General features: G+C 42.1%; 1 protein-coding gene across 6 annotated transcripts in view; it reads right to left on the reverse strand.

Moving 5' to 3' along the window:
- Nucleotides 1-21,365, reverse strand: part of LOC105496408 (cAMP-dependent protein kinase inhibitor gamma) — an 88,454-nt gene that overhangs the window by 37,049 nt on the left and 30,040 nt on the right. The window contains exon 1 of one of the 6 annotated variants that reach the window (XM_071079246.1): nt 12,466-12,567. The exons of the other annotated variants lie outside the window; for them this stretch is intronic. The gene's annotated coding sequence lies outside the window, so the exon portion shown is untranslated. Of the gene's footprint in view, nt 1-12,465; nt 12,568-21,365 lie in introns of those variants that run through there. 6 annotated transcript variants of the gene reach the window in all.

A 21,365-nucleotide genomic window follows, 5' to 3' on the forward strand; every position in this document is an offset into this window, starting at 1 on the left:
GGTGATGTGACAATGAAATAAAGTCATTTTAAATAAAGAGGGTCCTGTATTTCTCCAGAATGTCAGGATGAGTAACGAACAAAAGCCCACCCAGAGCTGTCAGGCCTGTTCTCAGCAGCAGCACTCAGTTTGGAGGGGCTGGAGGTCGGGGCCATTGTTTGGCTGAGCCTTTATTCCAGAAGCCTGAGTAGGCGTCAGGAAATGAGGCTGGGCTCTTGAGATGGGTGCTTTGAATCATGTTTTGTTACTTGAACAAAAATAATAGTAAGGAGCCCATTCATAAAAACAACATCATTTTCTTCAACAACATGTACTTTGTATCACTTCCCTTGTGAACTGAGTAATTCTATGTCTGTGACAGAATCCCGGAAGACAGAACCAAAGCAACACTGACACATTCATTTCTTCTTTAACTGACAATACTGGACACACTTATGTGGGCAGGGGCCACGCTGTGCACTGAGCACTCTGTAAACACCACTTAATGTCATCCTCACAATAATCAGGTACAGGAGATATTATTAATATTTACATCTTACAGCTGTAGCAACAGATGCATGGTGAGCACACTAACCTGCTCAAAGGCTCACGGGAGCAAGGGGCACAGCCTGCGCTCTAACTAGGGACTGTGTGGGGCCAGTCCTGAATCCACAACCCCCTTGCACTACCGCCTCTTAAAGGGCTTCCCTTCAGGAAACTTGGCTATTTTTCACAGACAGTAGTATCAGCTCCTTTGAGGATGAAGGAAACTCTGGCTGTTTAATTCCACCCTCTACCCCCAGTTTAGAAGGGGTCTCTCCTTCCTCTGAATTTCCTTAGTACTCTCTGTTTCTTAAGAAACACACCCTTTTCTCTGTTGACACATATTTATTTGGGGGCAGGTCTTTTTTCTCTGCCAGAATCCTAACTTCTTAAGGAAAAGATCTGTGTCTAATTTACCAGCATTTTGTACATATTATGAGATACTTATTAAAATAAGGAAATCCATAAACAAACCCCAAAACTAATATTGGATATTTACCATATACCAGGTAATATTCTGTTTATTTTATTTATGTTGTAGAGACGGGGGTCTCGTCATATGCCCAGATTGGTTTTGAACTCCTGATCTCAAGTGATCTGCCTGCGTTGGCCTCCCAAAGTGTTGTGATTACAGGTGTGCCCAGTTGTATGCTAACTGCTTTATATAAATTACCTAATTTAATCCCATAAGGAGCTCTATGAGGTAGGTATAATTATTATCCCCGCCTGACACATGAGAAAATCACAGACACAGATTGATTAATTTGTTGGGGCAGAGTGTTAGTCCGTTTTGCATTGCTATAAAGGAATACCTGAGGCCGAACAATTTATGAAGAAAATAGGTTTATTTGGCTCACGGTTCTACAGACTGTTTAACAAGCATGGCACCGGCATCTGCTTCTGGTGAGGCCTTAGGAAGCTTTTAGACATGGTAGAGGGAAAGGAGAGCCGGAATGTCACACAGCAAGAGAGGGAGCAAGTGTGAGAGGGAGAAGTGCCAGGCTCTTTTTAAACAACCAGGGCCAGGCACAGTGGCTCACACCTGTAATCCCAGCACTTTGGGAGGCCGAGGCAGGCAGATCACCTGAGGTCAGGAGTTCAAGACCAGCCTGGCCAACATGGTGAAACACCATCTCTACTAAAAATACAAAAATTTAGCTGGGCATGGTGGTGCACACATGTAGTCCCATGCTTTTTTTTTTTTTTGAGATGGAGTCTCGCTCTGTTGCCAGGCTGGAGTGCAGTGGCGCCATCTTGGCTCACTGCAAGCTCCACCTCCCTAGTTCACGCCATTCTCCTGAGTCAGCCTCCCGACTAACTGGGACTACAGGCGCCCACCACCATGCCTGGCTAAATTTTTTGTATGTTTAGTAGAGACGGGGTTTCATTTTGTTAACCAGGATGGTCTCGATCTCCTGACCTCATGATCCGCCCGCCTTGGCCTCCCAAGGTTCTGGGATTACAGGCATGAGCCACCACGCCTGGCCAATAAATTTTTTTTAAATTAAAAAATAACCAGTTCTCACTTGAACTAACCGAACAAGAACTCACTCATTACAACGGGGAGGAGATCACGCCATTCATGAGATCCGTACCCATAACCCACACACCTCCCACCAGGCCTCACTTCCAACACTGGGGTTCCCATTTCAACATGACATCCAACAGATATCCATCAATATCATTAAACATTCCAACTACATCAGCTAGCAACTGACGGATATCTGTTGAAGGAGTATATGAATAAAGAAATGCTGGCCACCACTACCCACTTTCTAGTCCACATAGCTGCTGTACAGTGCAATCGCTCATCACCCTATCAAAGGCGGGTTTCAGCTGCCATACCATTTCCAACTCACTTATTCACTATGCCAAGCAGTTAGAAGGTCCATGTTTTCTCTACACAATTAATTGAGAAGCATATTGAGATTTATGAATAAAAGTAGATTTTGTTCTAACTATAATCATAATTGCTTATTATAAAAAGATAAGAAAATACAGAAGAACAGGAAAAAAGAAGGAGAACAATACATCATCTCACCACAATCCTAGTGTAAGGCCCCAGAGAAGGAACCACACTTACACTTAAAACAATGTTCTTGGTCAAGTGTGGTGGCTGACACCTGTAATCCCAGCACTTTGGGAGGCAGAGGTGGGCAGGTCACGTGAGGTCAGGAGTTTGAGACTAGCCTGGTCAACATGGTGAAACCCCGTCTCTACTAAAAAACACAAAAAAAATTAGCTGGGTGTGGTGGTGCACACCTGTAGTCCCAGCTACTCAGAAGGCTCATGAGGCTGAGGCAGGAGAATTGCTTGAACCTGGGAGGCAGAGGTTGCAGTGAGCTGAGATCATGCCACAGCATTCCAGCCTGGGTGACAGAATAATAATCTGTATCAAAACACACACACACACACACACACACACACACACACACACACACACAGTTTTGAATTCAGAAACTTAAGTCATTTTTGAGGGGCGGAGAATCAAACCCACAAAAGATGACTAAGACACTGCTGGACGTATTTTTTTTGGTTTTGGAGTACACATGGCTGCTTTTTCTTCAGGGTTCGATGTCCTGAGGATCCACTTTGTGGTCCCCTTTGGACTGCTGATTTGGTGTCTCTGAAGAAGAGCTGGAAGGAGAAGAGAAGCCTGACCCCAGTGATTATGTGGCTAGAAACTGGACAGGTTCACAGGATATCACACTGTCCCCTCCCTGCCTTTTTTCAAACCACTTCCCACTAGCTTGAGATAAGTTTCCAACTACAGCTGTTTTGGGATAGATGGACCTTCACTTCAACAGTGACCTTAACTTTAAACAGTCTTGGACTCACTGATTTTTGCAGCTGAAAGGAGCATGTGGTCTCCTCATTTTAGGGGTGAGGAATGCCAGATCCAAAGAAGGCAAGGGACTATCCTGAGGTAGTACAGCCTGGTGCTCCAACAGGAGAAGGTTTGAGACTCTCACTTGCTACTCTCTATTGGTCTGAGACTCTCACTTGCTACTGCACTTTGAAATACAAATTTGAAGGGCTCTTCCCTCTTATTTTGGTTAACTCCTACTCAGCCATCAGATTTCAGATTAAATGTCACTTCCCTAGGGCGCCCTTTTCTCTGAGCCACGTTAGCTCCCCCTGCTGTAATGGTCTCATGGTACCCCTATGTCTCTTCTCATAACCCTTAACATATTTATAAGTACATGGTCCATGTGTTTCCCCATCAGACTGTAAACTCCACAAGGTCAACAGTATGTCTCCCTGGTTCACTGAAAACATCTATCCCAAGTGCCTAGAAGAGTGCCTGCCATAAAATAGGAAACTCAATAAATATTTTCTAAACACACACACACTCTACTTAGTCCAGTTTATGGTAAAACAATAACATACTTTTTGTAAAAAGCACCATGTCTTCTGAACTACAAATTGGGCCTTCTTGCTGAAAGAAGGATCATTGGAGAACAAGGGATTTCATTTCAAATAATTTCCAGAAGATAGAAAAAGTCCAGATCAGAGAGGTATGATGACAGAAACTAAAGTCTGGAGCACAAGGACAAGAAAGCACCATTGGAAATGAGAGACAAGGAAACGTGTGGGACCCCAGGGAGGCTCTGGACCTGAAGACAGCAGGCGTGGAGAAGATTCAGAAGGTCCAAAAAATGAAGGAATCCACTGAAGGTCCTGTGCCACCACCTCCTCTATCCCATACCTGAAGCACACAGAGGGCCCAAAAGCTTTGTAGAACCACAGCCAAAGACAGGAGGCCTCTTTAAATAAATTGAATGAACTGCCTAGGATTGATCTAGGGCTTCTAGTAAGAGACTGGCCACCTTATGCTAACATGTGAAGGGCCCTCAGTCTAACTGCTGCTCCTGCTCATGTGCCCTAAAGGATCTTCCACTTAGTACCTTAGTACCCTTCTAGTACCCAGCAGCTTCCCAGGCAGGACAGAGGCCTATGGGACAAACAGATGAACTGAGACCTACCCCTTAAAGAAGTCTTTTATTAGTGATTGTCAGTGGTCAAATAAAGCATGACAGGATGTCTGATGAAAACCAACTGCATGACAGGAGTTCAAGTTTCAAGACCAGCCTGGCCAACATGGCGAACCCCATCTCTACTAAAATTACAAAAATTAGCTGGGCGTGGTAGCAGGTGCCTGTAATCTCAGCTACTCAGGGGGCAGAGGCAGGAGCATCATTTGAACCCAGGATGCAGAGGTTGCAGTGAGCTGAGACCATGCCATTGCACTCCAGCCTGGGTGACAGCCAGACTCCGTCTCAAAAATAAAAATACAAAAATTAGCCAGGCATGGTGGCACATGCCTGTAATCCCAGGTACTTGGGAGGCTGAGGCAGGAGAACTACTTGAACCTTGGGAGGCGGAGGTTGCAGTGAGCTGAGATGGTGCCACTGCACTCCAGCCTGGGCAACAGAGCGAGACTATCTCAAAAACAAACAAAAAACTGATGAGTCAAGAAAAAGCAGTATGGTAATGTGAGGTCCTTGTTTGGATCTGATTGGAACTAAAAAAACATGGAGATCACTGCTAATAATAATAGATTATTATTTTATGTGGGATAGTAGTGTGGTTATATTTTAAAAGGAATCCTTATTCCCTTAAAAGGCTGGGCACAGTAGCTCATGCCTGTAACCCCAACACTTTGGGAGGCCAAGGCAGGTAGATCACCTCAGGTCAGGAGTTCAAGACCAGCCCAATATGGTAAAACCCCATCTCTCCTACAAATAAAAAAATTAGCCGGGCGTGGTAGCGTGTGCCTGTAGTCCCAGCTACTTGGGAGGCTGAGACAGGAGAATTGCTTGAACCAGGGAGGTGGAGGTTGCAGTGAGCCGAGATTGCACCACTACACTCCAGCCTAGGCAACAGAGTGAGACTCTGTTGCAAAAAAAAAAAAAAAAGCTAAGGTAATTACTGATAAAATGACGTCTAGAATTTACTCCAAAATAATCTAGTGGCAGGGAAAAATGGCTACCAGCACAGATGAAACAAGACTGGTCATGGGTTGTTGATTTTTGAAGCTGGGTAATGGGTAGTACATGAGGATTAATTATACTATTCTTTCTAGTTTCGTACATGTTTGAAAATTTCTGTAATACAATTTTAAAAAAACCAGATATCTCAATAAGCATATTATTTAGATATAGAGAGATAAATGCTAGATCAAATGCCTAAAAGGATCAAAAGTGTATGCTCTTGGGAGCAGGATAGGAGGAAGGGTAAAGAAAGGGAGGGGGCAAGGAACAGATGGTTTTTATTATAAATCTTTTATGATATTTGACCTTAAAAAAGACTAAGGCAAACTATTTGCATGTACCATTCTGACAAAAACAAAATTCATTTAAAAAAGGAAATGGGAGTAATATGATTTACAGAAATAGAAGTAACCACCAAAAGAAGTAAAAGCAGAAAAATAAAATGGCTGCCTCAGGGTGGGGAGGTAAGCAGGAGACAGATGCCTTTCTGGACTCAGAGATTTTTTAAAAAGTCATATTCATGTATTACTTGGATTTTTTAAAGGTAGCTATTATCAGTTACTAGCAGGGCCTTTTGCTAATCTCTACATTTATAAACTGAATACTTCCTCAGGTTGAGAATCCTAAATCACCCAGAGTGAATATCTCCACATTAAGTATAATAATAACAATTATTGCTATTAAACAATTGTTTGCCATTTGTCAGTGCTTTACATATGTTACTTCTAATCCTTCTAACATTCCTGCAAGGCAAGTATAGATATTCCCATTTTACAGATGAAAAGGTTGAGGCTGAGAGACATTAGCCATTTGCTTGAGGTCACAGTGTGGGCTAAGCCTGTGAGACTCAAACACCAAGCTCCTTCCATTACCCTACTTCTCCTTTGCATTCCATTTGTTTGGTATAATCCAGAAAGTACCTTTAAATAAATTTTCTCATCAACCACAAGAAACAGGAGGGACATGACTATCTTTTTGACAAATGAAGAAATCAAACCTAAGAAAAGTTAGGTAACTTGCGCAAGAATCCAGGCTCCTGATCCTTAATCTAGTATTTCTTCTACCATTCCTTATTTCCCCTCAACAACAAAATGTTAAATCAGTCATAATCTCCTCATGGGCATTTGTCATAAGAGTCGCTGTACATGAATGCAGCAATGCAGCCGAAGCAGGAATTTAAAAAAGGGGGGGGGGACATTTTTTCCAAAGGAAATATACTAATAAACCATGGAATGTCCTCAGTTGCTCTAATGACAGCATGTTGCTTGAGTCCTCAAAGGGACTCTTGAAATGTCAGCAGCCTGCCTGCCTGGCACAGAGCAGATGAGTTGCTGGCACAGGCAGTCTGCAGCAGTTCTGACAACCAGTGCCACTCTACTTAGTTCCAAAGAAAGAAATGAGACATGCGTGCCTCTGCCCTGAAAAAAGAACTTCTGTGCTTCCTAAATCTACTTCAGTCAACAGCCATGGGGCCCCAGGGCTTTTTAATAGGTGCCAGGAATCTTCTTAGAACAGCGCTACTCATCAGAGCAGAGGCATGTTTATGAAACTGTACATCAGGTTGCATAGGGGTGGGAGCCAAACGTGGGATAACTAAAGAGGGTGAACATGTGACCCTCAGTCATCTCAAGTCAGGGTAGCTGAAGCTCTCCCCACAAGAGAAGCAGCCCAACATTTGGGCACAAGAGCCTTAAGCCTGGTGTGAGATGCTCCTCAGTCTGTGCTGGCATCTGAATAATGGCCAAACAGCAGTTAGGGGGAAGAGGCTGTTTACTTGAGTTCAAACTATTTATAGCACCAGCAATCTGCACATATTTGGATGACAAATCTCTGGGCTTCAAGTAAGTGGTGCTTTGCTCCTGGACAATTTCATCAAACACACTCCCTCCCCACGCCACCCCCAGTCCCCCTCACTAACACATGTTGCCCTCAGGATGTTTTATTTAAGTTGCTGAATTTTAAAAGATTATAAAAAGAAACCACATTTTAAGAACAAGTGACTTTTAATCCATTTATTTCCAAGTTTGAACTACATATTTTCTTTAAGGCTTGAATCAGAAATTAGATTATAATACCTGTATATTATATAAAAATATACACTTGCCCCATACGTGAACAAAACAGTAACTGGATGATGTCTGTAATTTAACATGTATATTGACCTGGGAAAGTGGCTCATGCCTGAATCCCAGCACTTTGGGAGGCCAAGGCAGGTGGATTATTTGAGGTCAGGAGTTCGAGACCAGCCTGACCAACATGGTGAAACCCTGTTTTTACTAAACACACAAAAAAAATTAGCCGGGTGTGGTAGTGGGCGCCTGTAATCCTGGCTACTGGGGAGGCTGAGGCAGGAGAATTGCTTGAACCTGGGAGGCGGAGGTTGTAATGATCTGAGATTATGCCACTGCACTCCAGCCTGGGCGACAGAGTGAGACTCCGTCTCACAACAAACAAACAAAAACATGTGTATTGTTGTAAAGATGCTGAGGCCCGCTCAAGATCTACAAAGAGAACGTTTCTTACAGTGCAAATTAACATACAATGATTAAAGGCTTTCAGAACAGATCCACAAACAATGTGTAATTATACAGGCATTACAAACAAAAGAGGTCTTATTACCTATGAATTCTGGGGAGAAGCAATGGTAGTCTACGGTGTTCACCAATACCCAATGCGCCCATTGCATGCCATACAGGAAAAAGGCTCAACTGTAACAAACCCATGTGCAGAGCCTTCTGCACAGTTTTAACTCACAGAAGGTGTTACAGCCTTGCCAATGAATGTGTTTGGAAAAACCAGTCTACTCTAAAAGCTGCCTTGTGTTTACAGCAAAAGCATTGCTGATCTGAATCTTGCATCTCCCCTGACCCAGGCATTGCCTAATTCTAAAGACGAAAAAGTGCTTGTTAGTTAACATGCATGTTGGCAGCTTCCAGTCATATAATGCAGGCAGGATATGGTGTAGAGAAAAAGGCCAGTAAAGTGAAGACAAAGGTTTATAGTACAATGGGTGATGGTAGACAGTTAAGGAAATAGAAGAGATTCCTAAAAGGGACTTACATGTTTTCTTGTCTTTTCCCTCTGCCAGTAAAGCTCATTAGAAGGTCCCTAAGACAATCTTTGAACAACCCCACTTTTTTTAACATTAGGAAAAAAGTTCTGGTCATGGTAAAGAAAAAGAGGCGTGTCTATACATAGAATGTAAATTATTTAGAAATTTCTTCAGGTCACTTTGTTGTTATTATTATTATTATTACTATTATTATTTGAGTCTCACTCTATTACATAGGCTGTAGTGAGAGCACGACCTCAGCTCACTGCAACCTCCGCCTCCTGGGTTCAAGCAATTCTCCTGCCTTAGCCTCCCAAGTAGCTGGAATTACAGGCCTGCATCACCACATCTGGCTAATTTTTGTATTTTTAGTACAGATAGGGTTTCACCATGTTGGCCAGGCTGGTCTCAAACTCCTGGCCTCAAGTGATCCACTCGCCTCAGCCTCCTGAAGTACTGGAATTACAGGTGTGAGCCACTGTGCCTGGCCTAAAGCATGTAATGTTTGATCCCATGTTTTTATTTCCAGGAACTTTTGAATTATAAAACTATCCTTATCATTGAGACCTTAGCTGAGATGTCACTTCTTCAGAAAAACTTTCCCAAGCCACCCAACCTAAAATAACCACCCAGGCGGGAGAATGGCGTGAACCCGGGAGGTGGAGCTTGCAGTGAGCCGAGATCGCGCCACTGCACTCCAGCCTGGGCGACACAGCGAGACTCCGTCTCAAAAAAAAAAAAAAAAAAAAAAAAAAAAAACCACCCATCTACCTATCACATCACTTTCTGTTTAAGTGTCCATACAGCACCACTTTTTTTGTTGTTCATTAATTTCTTTACCGCCTGTCTTTCACTGCTGCCTCCTCCTGTCCCACATTAAAATATCAGTTCTGTGAGATGAGGGGCCTGGTCTATCTTGGACACCATTCTTCCCAGGTGGTGCATACTAGCCAGGGACACTGCAGCAGCATCTCATTTAATCTTCACAGCTGTATGAGGTTTCTGTTATCCTTCCACTTTAGAGATAGGCAAACTGATGTACAGTTTCATTTTAGTGAGTGGCCAGTAACTGGCAGTCGGAATCTAAATACTGGTATGTGTGACGACAAAGTCCACACTCTAAACTACCTCTCTCAAGATGAATCAAAAGTTTAAATAGTTTAAATGTGCACTTTTTAAACCAAACCATCCTCATTGTGGAAATGTATTAAATAGAGATGATCACACAAGAACACATAATTAGATATATCTTATTTATTGCATACAACTTATCATAGCAAATACTGGAAATGTTTAGGGAAGTCACCAGTTAGCCATAAGGTTCAAGTTTACGTTTTAGTAAACAGGCCCCCATCTCAGACACTATGAGGATTTAACAAGACAATGCATAGTACCTGGCTCACAGTCCATGTTTTGTTGTTACTGCTATATTTATTCATTTATTCGAGACAGGGTCTTGCACTGTAACTCAGGCAGGAGTGCAGTGATATCATCACAGCTCACTGTAACCTCAAACTTCTAGTCTCAAGTGATTCTCCCACAACTCAGCCTCTGGAATAACTAGGACTACAGACACGCACCACTATTCCTGGCTATTTTTTTTTTCATTTTTTGTGGAGACAAGGTCTCAGTATGTTGCCAGGCTGGTCTCGAACTTCTGGTCTCAAGTAATCCTCATGCCTTGGCCTCCCAAAGTGCTGGGATTACAGGTGTGAGTCACTGAACCCAGCCTACATTTAAATCTCTAAAAGGATATATAATATACCAAATTGTGTATCTCTGGACAGCAGGATTACACGGGGAGTGTGAGATATGGCAAGGTTCACACCTGTAACCCCAGCACTTTGGGAGGCTGAGGCAGGCGGGATCACTTGAGGTCAGGAACTCAAGACCAGCCTGACCAACATGGTGAAACCCCGTCTCCATTAAAAATACAAAATTAGCCTGGCATGGTGGTGCATGCCTATAATCCCAGCTACTTGGGAGGCTGAGGCAGGAGAATCTCTTGAACCCGGGAGGCAGAGGCTGCAGTGAGCCAAGATCACGCCACTGCACTCCAGCCTGGACAACAAGAGTGAAACTCCATCTCAAAAAAATAAACAAATAAAATAAAAAAATAAAATAACAAAAAATAAAAATAAAAATTACATGTTTATGTATATTTTATTTACAGTTTTGGAGGTAACCACCACAATTACGAAAAACCATTAAAGTAAAAAACAGCTTTCAGAAGGCCTGGCTAAAGCAAGTGGGGATTTTTTTTACTTTCATCACTATATCTTTCTGTCCTGGAGTGTTTATTTTTGTGTCTATGTATTACTTTTATAATTTTTGTTACATTGGCAAAAGAAGGAAGGCTGGTGGAATTGTGTGATCACCAACCACAATAAATAATAACGGACTGAATAATGTAAATATACATTTCAGGAGAAAGAAAATTTAGTCTTACCTTGACTGGAATAGATATTCTACTAGACATGTGCCTTATCAAGATTTCTTTTAAATGATACTTCTCAGTGTTGTGGAAATAAGAGAAAATGTAGGTGAAAATAGAAAATGGTACAACATTCCTAAAGGGCAATTTGACAATATGTGCTAGAATCCTTAAAAATGTACAGGGTATATGGGACCTCTCTGTACTTGCTGTGCAGTTTCACTGGGAACCTACAACTGGTCTAAAAAATAAAGTTTCTTAATTAAAAAATGAAAATGCTCTCTGACCCACTCATTTCGCATCTAAGAATCTATCCAAAAGAAACCACTATAGATGTGTGTGCAAAGACTTGACTTAAAGTTATTCACTTCAGCACTATTCAAAATACTGTAAAACTGAAAATCCTTAAAGTCCACAATTAGGGAGTAGTTAAATAAACTTTGGTAGATCTACAGAATGGAATATTACACAGTCACAATAAGTAATACTATCGAAGAATATCTGATGACATCTAAAAAATGTCACATAAGGGCTGGGCGCGGTGGCTCACGCCTGTAATCCCAGCACTTTGGGAGGCAGAGGCAGGTGGATCACAAAGTCAGGAGCTCAAGACCAGCCTGGCCAAGATGGTGAAACCCTGTCTCTACTAAAATTACAAAAAATTAGCCAGGCGCGGTGGCAGGTGCCTGTAATCCCAGCTACTCGGGAGGCAGAGGCAGGAGAACCGCTTGAACCTGGGCAGCAGAGGTTGCGCCACTGCACTCCAGCCTGGGCGACAGACTGAGACTTCGTCTCAAAAAAAAAAAGAGTCTCATTTTAATGTTAAGGTAAGCCCCTATATATAGAAGGGGCTCATGTTTGTAAAATGGAAAGTAGAAAAAAATGGAAGAAACTATTAATCAGTAGTATATCAGGATGATGACACTGCAGGTAATTTTTATTTTCTTATTGGTATTTTCAATTAGTATTTTATAATAAAATATAGCATTACTTCTACAAAAAGAAAAAATACAAAAAGTTATCTTTAAGTGCTTTTGGATCATACATACCAAGCGCTACAAAATGTGCATACATTGACTTATAAACAAGAGGGACACTTATATCAGAGTTACTTACTGCTTTGTTTTCAGACAGGGTCTCACTCTGTCACCCAGGCTCCAGTGCGGAGGTTATAGTAAGCCGAGACTGTGCCACTGCACTCTAGCCTGGGCGACAGAGCAAGACTCTGTCTCAAAATCAATCAATCAATCAATCAATCAATCACCTATGATTGCCCGAGGTAAAGTACATATTAAAGTCAGGCCTTTTTCAAACTCAGTAGCAGCTGCTATAAACCAATGAAGGGCATGAAGGATATAAAGACTATAAATGGGCTAACTGCACTAGAAAATGTAAAGAAAATTATAAGCCCATGTTCTAGGACTGTTATGGGACAGTTTCTGATGTCCAGTATCTGACATTACCTGTGCTGGTAAAGGCAGCAGTGGTTTTTCTCCAGAAGAGTCCCCCTTAGTGGGGCTGGCCATTTCTCATGGAAATATTGTCCGTGACTGCTTCACTTCCATCTGTGTAACATCCAAGCACCGATGTTAAACTACCTTTCTGCTTAAGCCAACTACAGTGAATATTGTTTGCTACTAAGTATCCTGACCAATACATGCCCCCAATAACACTTCCATTATAGTTCCCAGCACAGTACATTATAACTACTTGTTATATTCTATCTCCCTTAGTAGATGGAAAATTTTGTATTTTATTCAACTCTATAGTCTGAACACTAGCAGAAGGCCTGACAAACAGAAGGCACTTAATGAGCATAAGCAGATATTAGAAAAAAACTCACTAACACACGAAAGCTATTGCTTTAGTTAGAATGGTGAAATAGGTAATTTTTAAATGATGCTTTAAAATAATTTCATAAGCACCCACGTCAAAGTTGGTATCATTCATCCAAGACCAAGTAGCACAGTAGTATTCATATCAAGGTCAAGATGTCCTAATGAAGAAAAAGAACTGCTGATTTTCTTTATTTCCATTAATGACTTTTACTGGTTGTTCAAAGGACTTATCTTAAACCAAGCCTCAAAGGTCTGAGAGGTTTATACACATCTGGAACAATGACAGGAATGTGAAATCATGATCATGAAAGTCTATTTCCTCCTATATTCACAGCCTACCTTATAATATAATAAATGAATGGAGAGTTATAGAAAGTTACAGAAAGACCACTGCCTGAGATGGACTTGGGATCAAACAAAAAAAATGAGAAAGGAAAGTCCTCCAAAACTGATCCTAGAAATCATGGCTAAAGCTGGGCACATGTGTAGTCCCAGCTACTCAAGAGGCTGAGGCAGGAGGCTTAAGCCCAGGAGCTCTGGTTCTGGCTGTGGAAAACATAGCAAGACCCCATCTCTAATAATAATAATAATAATAATAATAGCCAGAATAGAATTCACAATAACTCACACTATATCACAATTTAGATAGAGCTTATACATAAAATGAAGCTGTGTCCTTTCATGACATCAGAAAAAAAAACAACACTTTAAAATAGAACAAAAATGAGATCAAAATCATAACGTCATGAGGCCAGTGATCCACAGTAGCAGAAAGTCTCAGGAAATGAGGAGTAGTGAGAAAGGATTCAGTTTAAAATCATTTTTCCCACCTGCTGTAGGGGAGAGGCAGCTTTGACTTCAGATGCTCATTCCAATTCCTTTGGGTGAAAAGAGAGTAATTCCTCACAATCCCATGATCCCCCTAAGAGATGATCAAGATACTTTACCAGAGCCCCCTTCTCCACAGTCAAAATTGATCTCTCCATCTGACTGAGAAAAGTGAGGTTAATAAGTAGTCTTATACCTCACCCCAAAAATAGCTCCTGGTGGATCCACAAATCTAAATGCAAAAATATGAAACCATATAAGCACTAGAAAAACAAATGGCACATTTTATGACCTCACAACGGAGAAGGTATTTCCAAATACTATGATATAAAATCCAGAAGTCATTGAAAGAAATATTAATAAATGTGACTATGTATAAAAATATTCTGCATGGCAAAAAGCATAATGAGCAAAATAAAAATCAAACGTCAAACTAGAAGAAATTATATTTCCTATCAATATAAATAGCTTATTTCCTTAACCCACAAAGAAATTTTCGAAACTGGTAAGACAGACGGCCAGGTGCAGTGGCTCATGCCTGTAATCCCAGCACTTTGGGAGGTTGAAGTGGAAGTATTACGTGAGCCCAGGTGTTTTAGACCAGCCTGGGAAACACAGTAAGACCTTGTCTCTACAAAAAAATACAAAAATTAGTGAGGTGTAGTGTCATGTGCCTGTAGTCACAGTCACTCAGGAGGCTGAGGTAGGAGGATTGCTTGAGTCCAGGAGGCTGAGGCTACAATGAGCTATGATTATGCCACTGTACTCCAGCCTAGGCAACAGAGCAAGATCCTGTCTCAAAAAAAAAAAAAAAAAAAGAAAAAAGAAAGAAAGAAAAAAGAAAAAGAAGAAATTGACATGACAAAGATCAACAAGCCAAGGGCTTGATTCCAAGCCCTCCTCTGAGTCTTCCCAGCTGGGTGCCTAGACAGAAACAGAAACAAGCCATGCTTGTTGTGCCCAGTCCAAACTTCTGACCCACAGAATCCCTGGGGAAAAAAAAATCAGTTGTTCTAAGCCACAAAACTTTGGTAGTTTGTTATACTACAATAATAAGTAAAATATTGGATTGTGCTTTGCTAACATATAGTTGGGAATTTTTCATAGTAAAATGTAGAAATTTTCCTGAGTAAAAGGGCTTGTGATTTTTCCTTTCTCATAATGTCACTGTCAGGTTTTTTGTTTTGCTAATCTCTTTCTATTCTCAGGAAGCATTTGTGTAATATTAACTCTTTCTGGTATACTCCTAGTGACAGGCTAGTTTTCTTTCTTTTTTTTTTTTTTGAGACGGAGTCTCGCGCTGTCACCCAGGCTGGAGTGCAGTGGCCGGATCTCAGCTCACTGCAAGCTCCCAGGCTAGTTTTCTTTAAGGGCAGAGTTTAACTGCTGATTCCATTTTGTTTTTTGTTTTTTGAAATGGAGTCTCACTCTTTCAATCAGACTGGAGTACAATGGTACGATCTCCACTCACTGCAACCTCCGCCTCCCAGGTTCAAGCGATTCTCCTGCTTCAGTCCCCCAAGCAGCTGAGACTATAGGCATGGGCCACCATGCCTCGCTAATTTTTGTATTTTTAGTAGAGACGGGGTTTCGCCATGTTGGCCAGACTGGTCTCGAACTTTTGACCTCAGGTGATTCTCCCGCCTTGGCCTCCCAAAGTGCTGGGATTACAGGCCTGAGCCACCACGCTGAGATGGCTCCATTTTTTTTTTTTTTTTTTGAAATGGAGTCTCGCTCTGTCACCCAGGTTGGAGTGTAGTGGCGCGATCTCGGCTCCCTGCAAGCTCCGCCTCCCAGGTTCACCCCATTCTCCTGCCTCAGCCTCCAGAGCAGCTGGGACTACAGGCACCCACCACCACGCCCGGGTAATTTTTTGTATTTTTAGTAGAGACGGGGTTTCACCGTGTTAGCCAGGATGGTCTCGATCTCCTGATCTCGTGATCCACCCGCCTCAGCCTCCCAAAGTGCTGGGATTACAGGTGTGAGCCACCGTGCCTGGCCTCCGTTTTTACTAATAGTTATATTACTGATACATTTATCCATTCACCTAAATTTTCAAAATTTTGGTTTAAAATTATTCATAGTGACCAGGCACGGAGGCTCACACCTGTAATCCCAGCACTTTGGGGGACCAAGGCACGTGGATCACCTGAGGCCAGGAGTTCGAGACCAGCCTGGCCAACATGGTGAAACCTCGTCTCTACTAAAAATACAAAAAATTAGCTGGGCATGGTGGTGCGTGCCTGTAATCCCAGCTACTAGGGGGGCTGAGGTAGGAGGATCGCTTGAACCTGGGAGGCAGAGGTCACAGTGAGCTGAGATTGTGCCACTGTACTCCAGCCTGGGCAACAGAACAGAGTGAGACTCCATCTCAAAAAAAATTTTTTTTTTTTTTTTTGTTTTTTTTTTTTGAGACGGAGTCTCATGCTGTTGCCCAGGCTGGAGTGCAGTAGCGCGATCTCGGCTCACTGCAAGCTCCGCCTCCCGGGTTCCCGCCATTCTCCTGCCTCAGCCTCCTGAGTAGCTGGGACTACAGGCGCCCGCCACCGCGCCCGGCTAATTTTTTGTATTTTTAGTAGAGACGGGGTTTCACTGTGGTCTCGATCTCCTGACCTTGTGATCCGCCCGCCTCGGCCTCCCAAAGTGCTGGGATTACAGGCTTGAGCCACCGCGCCCGGCCAAAAAAAATTTAAAAATTATTTATAGTATCATTATTTTGTTAATGAGTATACAATCTACCTTTTTCACTCTTTTTTTAAGCACTTTTTTTTTTTTTTTGAGACAGGGTCTCACTGTGTCCCCTAGGCTAAAGTACAGTGGCATGATCTAGGCTCACTGCAGCCTCCCCGCTCCAGGGCTCAAGCCATCCTCCTACCTCAGCATCCTGAGTGGCTGGGACTACAGGCGCACACCACCACACCTGGCTAATTTTTGTGGATATGGCATTTGGCCATGTTGCCCAGGCTGGTCTCAAACTCCAGAGCTCAAGTGATTTGCCCGCCTCAGCTCCCCAAAGTACTGGGGTTAAAGACTGTGCCCAGTCCCCTCTTTTTAATTCTTGATTTTGGTTATTTGTGCTCCTTTCTTTATTCCTGTCTTCCTTTTCTTGATCAACCTAATCAGAGTATTATCATTTTTATTAATCTTTTCTAAGAAACATACTTTGGCTTCATTGATTTTCCCTACTATACATTTGCTTTATACTTTATTAACTTCTACTCTTTTTTTTTTTTTTTTTTTTTTTTGAGACGGAGTCTCGCTGTGTCTCCCAGGCTGGAGTGCAGTGGCGTGATCTCGGCTCACTGCAAGCTCCGCCTCCCGGGTTCACACCATTCTCCCGCCTCAGCCTCCCAAGTAGCTGAGACTACAGGCGCCCGCCACCACGCCCGGCTAGTTTTTTGTATTTTTAGTAGAGACGGGGTTTCACCATGTTAGCCAGGATAGTCTCGATCTCCTGACCTCGTGATCCACCCGCCTCGGCCTCCCAAAGTGCTGGGATTACAGGCTTGAGCCACCGCGCCCGGCCTCTTTTCATTCTTTCTTTCTTTTTATTTTATTTGTTTTAGAGACAGGGTAGGAAGGGTCTCACTATGTTGCCCAGGCTGGCCTCCAACTCAAGCAATCTTCCCACTGCAGCCTTCCAAGCAGCTTGGACTATAGGCATGCACCACCATGCCTAGCTTCTCTTTATCTTCCTTAGAATTATTTTGCTGTGTTTTCTCTGACTTACAAAATGTGGTCTGACTTACAAGATGGATGCTTGCTCAGTTTTTAGCTTTTCTTCAAGGCCATATACTTTTGAATCTGCAAATTCATCTTTCTGCAGTTCTAGAAAATGATCAGCAATTATCTCTTCAAATATTGCTTCTGCACCATTCTTGTTCCACTCATTTTGAAATTCCAATTAAACGTACATTAAAGCTGGGTGCAGTCCCACCTACATACTTGAGGTGGGAGGATCACTTGAGGCCAGGAGTTTGAGGCCACAGTGTGCCATGATCTCACCTGGGAATAGCCACTGCACTCCAGCCTGGGCAATGCAGCAAGAAAAAACTTGAAAAAAAAAAAAAAACTTTTTAAAATGTATATTAGAACTTGTCACTGGGTCTTTTTAATTCTCTAACCATCTTCTCTATATTTTACATTTTTAAAATCTCTTGACAGTTTATTCTGGAGAATTTTCTTCTATTCTATCTTCTAGTCCACTATTTCTCTCTTGCTAGGTAATCTGCTTTAAATTCATCCGCTGCATTCTTGTTTTTGATTATTGTATGTTTTGGTTCTAGAATGTCTATTTGGGTTTTTTCAAATCTGTTGTCACTTTTTTTTTTTTTTTTTTTTTTTTGATACGGAGTCTCGTTCTGTCCCCAAGCTGGAGTGCAGTGGCGCAATCTTGGCTCACTGCAAGCTGCGCCTCCCGGGTTCACGCCATTCTCCTGCCTAGCCTCCTGAGTAGCTGGGACTACAGGCACCCGCCACCATGCCCGGCTAATTTTTTTGAATTTTTAGTAAAGACGGGATTTCACTGTGTTAGCCAGGATGGTCTCGATCTCCTGACCTGATGATCCACCTGCCTCAGCCTCCCAAAGTGCTGGGATTACAGGTGTGAGCCACCACGCCTGGCCTGCTGTCACTTTTGACAGTGTCTACTTACTGACTTTTTTTGTTTTTTGAGACAGAGTCTCGCTCTGTCACCCAGGCTAGAGTGCACTGGCACGATCTCAGCTCACTGCAAGCTCTGCCTCCTGGGTTCAAGCGATTCTCCTGCCTCAGCCTCCCAAGTAGCTGAGATTACAGGCGCCCGCCACCACACCCAACTAATTTTTTGTATTTTTAGTAGAGATGGGTTTTCACTATGTTGGTCAGGCTGGTCTTGAACTCCTGACCTGGTGATCTGCCTGCCTTGGCCTCCCAAAGTGCTAGGATTACAGGTGTGAGCCACCGCGCCTGGCCTATTGTGACGTTATTATCTTGGCTTCTATTTCTTTTTGAATAGTAAATAGTGCTTTATATTCTGCATCTGAAATTCCAACATCTCATGGCTTTGATAGTTTTGTTGTATATGGCTTTTGCTAATTCTTTTCATGGTATCTTATTTCCTTGTGAACCTGGTTTTAATCCTATGTGCTAGTCATTACATAAAAAGTTATTTAGAGGACTATTTTGATGTTCGGGATAACATCTTCCTCGAGAGAAAATTTTCACTTGCTTCTGCCAGCTGCCTGATGGCACTATTACTTGAGAACCATAATGATGAAAGATCTCGGTCTACGTTCCCTAGACCTAGAAGCTGGGTGGCAAGGCTATGTGAGGGCTGGCTTAGCTCAAGTTCCCTCTTATGCCCTTAGGGGTTCCATTCAAACTAGAAAAGTGGTTTATCTGATTCCCCGTCCTTGACGGACAACAAGCTAAGAATTCTGTCCTCATATGTGAAGCCACCAATGATACAGCTTAACCTTAAAAAATGCTTTCTCAGGATCAGCAAATGCTTTCAGAACAAAAATGGCTTTGGTGGCTATGCTTACGTGATAAATACTGAAACTCTAAACCTCAGTAACTTGGACTTCCTTTTTCACCTGGTGTGACACTTTGTGGCTGTTGCTGAATACATGGCCATAAATAACTTTGTATCTTGTAAGTTAAAAGTCAGTTCACTTTGTAGATGGGAGTGTAAACCAGTGAAAACTTCTAAGGATGAATTACAATATACATCACAATTGTATTTATTTATTTATTTAGAGACAAGCTCTGGCTCTATCGCCTAGGCTCGTGTGCAGTCGCACGATCTCTGCAACCTCTGCCTCCCCAGCTCAAACCATTCTCCTTCCTCAGCCTCTTGAGTAGCTAGAACTACAGGCGTGCAATACCACACCCAGCTAATTTTCTTTTTATTTATTTTGTATTTGTTTTCATATTTTCTTCTTGGGGTTTTGCCCATGAAAAAAATGTTGCCCCAGCTGATGTTGAACTCGTGAGCTCAAGCGATCTGCCCATCTCAGCCTCTCAGTTTTGGAACTACAGGCATGAGCCACCACGCCCGGCACTACATCAAAATGTTAAATATATATACTCTCTGATCCAGCGCAGTCTTCTTGAAATTAATCTCACAGATATACTTACAAAAATGCACAAAGACACACATAAATAATTTTCTTTGCAGCAGTGGCTTTTGCTAGTAAAAACTGAATATGACAACCTGAATATTCACCAAGAAGTGGCTAGTTATTAATACATAAATTATCGCATGTTTATACAACAGAATACCAATGTAATGCAAATGTATCATTTTTTAAGTTTTCCAACATCCAGTCACTTCTTTCTATTTGGGGTACTTCCCCATTGTGCATAGTCTCAATGGGACTCTGAACCTTAAGAAGTAACACTATGACAAAGGAAAAGTTGGAATTTATTCCTGACAGTGTCCAAGGACAGTGATGGCAACACACTGGCCTGGGTGCTTCAGCTAAAACAGGATGATGATTCCCTGGCCTGCCTTGGTTCTGACAATTTGGAAGCCTTGTCTGACACTCCTTCAGTACATTCCCTGCTTCTGTTACTCAAAGCCAAAAGGTTTGTGATACAACCATGAAGTCATTCAAAAGAATAAAATGTATCTATGTGAACAGTAGTAGTAGAATATTTTGTATAATATGATCTCATTTATAGAATTTTTAAGCAACCAATAGATTTTATATTTGTTTGGACATGCATAATTTCTGGAAGAATTATCCAGGAAATTGTTAAGAATGGTTTACTTCTATGAAATGAGAATGGAGATTTGAAGGAAAGGGGAGAAGAAATCTTACTTAAATATTCTTTACCTTTTAAAAACTTTATTTTTTAAAAGTTTATTTTAAGAAGAAAAACAGGCAGATGAGATGGACTGCTTTGAAGCTGAGATAAACTGAAATTTTTAGGTGCTTATACATACTGAAGGCCATTCAAAGCCAAAGCCCCCTGTCATTCTTTAGGTGATAAGTGATAAGGAATGACATGTGCAAAGAAGAGTTTAGGCATAACTTCAGCAGAAAGAGCTTTATTAGCTGGGCACAGTGGCGCGCATTTATAGTCCCAACTACTTGGGAGACTGAGGCAGGAGGATCACTTGAGCCCTGGAGGTAGAGGCTGCAGTGAGCTATCATCATGCCACTGCACTCCAGCCTGGGCAACAGAGCAAGACCCTGTAAGAAAGAAAGAAAGAAAATGAAAAGAAAAGAAGGAAGGAAGGGAAGGAAGGGAAAGAGGGGAAGAAAGAAAGAGAAGAGACAGAAAAGGAGAAAGAAAGAGAAAGGAAGGAAGGAAGGAAGGAAGGAAGGAAGGAAGGAAGGAAGGAAGGAAGGAAGGAAGGGAGGGAGGGAGGGAGGGAGGGAGGGAGGGAGGGAGGGAGGGAGGGAGGGAGGGAGGGAGGGAGGGAGGAGAAATGTGAGGTTGGACTGGAGTGCTGGCAGTATGAATGGAACAGAAGGGAATAGTCCAAAAGATAAGATGATTTTCTATCTCTTACAATTATTTGTTACCCAAATACTTACTATTTTAGAGTGTCAAGCACAGGACAAAAGATATCTGAACTTTACCAAAATCAACCAAACAATCGATCAATCATATAGTCCACTTATGAAGTCTCAGTTCTCCTACCCATAAAATGGAGAGAATAAAATGCCGAACTCATAGGATTATTATAAGGGTAAAAGAAAGCT

The sequence above is a fragment of the Macaca nemestrina genome, chromosome 15, assembly GCF_043159975.1.
Source record: "Macaca nemestrina isolate mMacNem1 chromosome 15, mMacNem.hap1, whole genome shotgun sequence".
Lineage (NCBI taxonomy): Eukaryota > Metazoa > Chordata > Mammalia > Primates > Cercopithecidae > Macaca > Macaca nemestrina.